The following is a 3,722-nucleotide window of genomic DNA, read 5'->3' as shown; positions in this document are numbered from 1 at the left end:
TGGGGTTTTTACTGTGTTGACCAGGCTGGTCTTAAACTCCTGACATCAGATGATCCGCCCACCTCGGCCTCCCAAAGTGCTGGGATTACAGGCGTGAGCCACTGCTCCCAGTCTCTTTCCCCACATCTTAAAGGCAGAGATTCAACCAGATGACCTGAAGTTCTTTCATTGTGTGATTCCAAGGACTGAGAGACAGTTTCTCCCAGGCTACAGTGTGAACACCTTTTCAACGCTGGCTTCAATTCATGCTTCCAGGAAAGCAGGGACGTGAATTCATGAGAAGGTCAGATCACCAGCTGAGGCCCGCTTCTGAGTTCCGTGCACCCATTTCCCCACCACACTCCTAGAGACACCACCTCCAGTCAAGTGATTCAAAAGGAATCTGGTTTTTCTCAAACTCTTCTAATATATCAGATGAAAATGAGATAGAGTCCCGACTCAGTCCCATCTGTGACATGATGGATAATTCACATAAATGTTCTAAGTAATGGTAGTATTTTTTAAAAGAATATTTTATTCAGGAGGAATGAATGTTAAGGAAATATTATTATAGCTCCGTAGATGAGTTTGTTTCAGGGCACTTTGAAAAGCACAGAGTGCTACAGAGTGAAAATATTCATTGCACATACATTGTGAGCCATATGTTATATTAGGTGCTGGGGTGAACAAGACCAGTCCTGTCCTCAGGGAGCTCACTGGGGTGGAGGACGGTGGGGCAGGAAAGACAAACCGCAAACCATCAGTCACCATACTGGGTGATCAAAGCTACAAATAGAGGTGTGTACAAAGCACCCAAGAGCAGGTACACAGATAAGGGACATCTGACCTGGCTGGGGGGCCAAGAAGCTTCTTGGAGGAAGACACCTAAAGGTCAAATAGGTGTTATCCAGGTAAAGAAAGTTAAGCGAAAGTTATTCTAGGCAAAGGAAATGGTTCATGTAAAGGCCCAGAAACAAGATAAAAACATTCAAGGTGCATCCAAGGGATTGCCAGCTGTCAGTATGGCTGGGTTGCAGACTTAGAGATTTACTAGGGGGTACTCAGGAAGGAGAATCGCTTGAACCCAGGAGGCAGAGGTTGCAGTGAGCTCAGATCGCACCACTGCACTCCAGCCTGGGCGACAGAGCAAGACTCCATCTCAAAAAAAAAAAACAAAACGAAAAAAAAAAAAAAAAACTCCTTTCCGTTTTTTTAGGTGTGTATTCAAAGTGCAAAGTGTAATTGTGGAATCATTTGGTATTGGTAATTCTGTATTTAATTTTTTGAGGAACCATCATACTGTTTTCCATAGCAGCTGGACCATTCTCATTCCCAGCTGCAGTGTATAAGGGTTTCAGTTTCTCCACAACCTCTTCAACACTTATTTTCTGGGTTTTTGATAGTAGCCATCCTAATGGATGTAAGGTGGGCCTCTCATTGTGGTTTTGATTAATGATTAGTGATGCTATGGCTCTTTTCATGTGGTTATTGGCCATCTGTATATCTTCTTTGGAGAAATGTCTATTTAAGGCCTCTGCCTATTTTTGAATGAAAATTAAAGAACTACAATTTTATATAACTTGGATGAATCTCACACAGCGTTGAGTGAAAGACACAAAATAGTACATATGGTATCATTCCATTTAAATAATGTTTAAGAACAGGTAAAACAAATATTTGGTGTTAAAAATCAGGATACTGGTTATTCTTTGGGTAGATAGAGACTGACGGTAGACACAAAGGATCACTTCTGGGTGTTAGTAATATTTGCTCATGTGTGTGCTCATTATACAGGGATGTTTGCTTTATAAAAGTTTTTCATGCTGTATACTTAGGGTTTGTGCAGTGTTTTGTATATGTTTTACTTCAATAAAAGTTTCCTTTAGGCTGGGAGTGGTGGCTCTCGCCTGTAATCCCAGCACTTTAGGAGGCTAGCGTGGGAGGGTTGCTTCAGTCCAGGAGTTCGAGACCAGCCTGAGCAACATAGGGAGACGCCATCTCTACAGAAAATACAAAAATTAGCCAGGTGTGGTGGTGCACGCCTGTAGCCCCAGCTATGGGGGAGGCTTAGGTGGAAGAATCACTTGAGCCTGGGAGGTTGAGGCTGTAGTGAGCCATGACCACACCACTACACTCCAGCCTGGGTAGCAGAACAAGACTCTGTCTCACATTTAAAAAAGAATTTACTTTCAAAGTGTACTTAAACTTGGGTATTGATAATGTGTGTGTATGTGTGTGTGCATGTGGGGTGCGTGTGTGTGTGTGTGTGTGTGTGTGTGTGTGTGTAGGGATGATAAGAGTTGCTGGCCAAGCAAAGATCTTAAGAGTGTTCCAGGCAAAGGGAACCAGTGGTCCACAGGCCCTAAAGTGAAAATGAGTTTGGCATGTTCAAAATGCAGAAAGAAGGCCTGCGACTGGAGTGAAGTGAATGAGGAGATAAATGTGAGATCATTCTTTTATCCATTCATCAAATATGTAACAGTTGTGCCAGAGGCTGAGAAGTCAGAGGACAGCCAGTTGTTTGGAAAGTTTGGCAGAGAGAGGAAGGAGAAAAAATAGACATTGTGAAAGGGGTGGGCAAGCCCTGAGGACGGTTCATTTTAATTTACACAGCGGAAGGAAAGACAGAAGAATAGGGAACAGACTGCAGAAGCAAGGTCCTGGGGAAAACTTAGCAGGGGATAGAATAATGGGTAAAAGTAGGAGAGACTGCTCTGGAAAGAATATGAGAAACCTAAAATAAAAGAGAGTCATGGCCAGGCATGGTGGCTCACACCTGTAGTCCCAGCACTTTGGGAGGCCGAAGTGGGTGGATAGCTTGAGTTCAAGAGCAGCCTGGGCAACATGGTGAAACCCCATTTTACAAAAAAAGTTTAAAAATTAGCTGAGCATGGTGGTGCACATCTGTGGTCCCAACTACTTGGGAGGTTGAGATAAGAGGATTACCCGAGCCCAGAAGGCCGAGGCTGCAGTGAGCCATGTTTGCATCACTGCGCTCCAGCCTGGGCAACAGAGTGAGAGCCAATCTGAAAAAAAAAAGAAAGAGAGAGAGAGAGAGAATCATAAAGGCAAACAATTTGAAATGGACGGAAGTAAAACAAGAGATTCTCCAAGCATTTCAGTGAAGTTCGAGGAATGGTCACATATGAAGGAAGGTTACTGGGCCTGGAGAGTTATTTATAAGAAAGATAATCTTGAAAGTCTTTTTATCCCCTAAAATGTAGATTAATGAAGAAACTTGGAACTGCTGATGCACCGTTCTCTGTTCTATGCTATGCGGAGCTGTCGGGAACCCTTACTATGGAGTTTCCCTTACATTCTAAACCATAAGGTATCAGGCTTCCTGCGGGCTCACCACAGACCTTTGAACCATAGACACGGTGCTCTGCATCCAGCACAAACACCTGCAGGGCAAGCCACCAGCCAACATGTGACAGGGCCTTGCAAATTCACAGAAAAGAATATGCAAAGCATGTTGTCCTCTATATATCCACAATCCGTGATGCCACAGAAATATTAATAATTTAAACATGTTAAGAAAGAGGAATAAAAATACTATAAGGAACTGTTACAGTCGAGATCAACTCATGCTGTACCTTTATCGCTTATTGGATATTACAGTAAAGGGACTGAGGATAACACCATTTTCAAGTCACACCAGGATTGTGGAGGACATTTTCAGCAATGAGAAAAGTTATAATCCATTGCCCAGTTTTACAGAGGCTGATTGTCTAAGTTTCCTG

Source organism: Theropithecus gelada, chromosome 14 (genome assembly GCF_003255815.1).
Source record: "Theropithecus gelada isolate Dixy chromosome 14, Tgel_1.0, whole genome shotgun sequence".
Classification (NCBI taxonomy): Eukaryota; Metazoa; Chordata; class Mammalia; order Primates; family Cercopithecidae; genus Theropithecus; species Theropithecus gelada.
The sequence above is the reverse complement of the archived record's forward strand: the minus strand, read 5'-3'. Positions refer to the sequence as shown.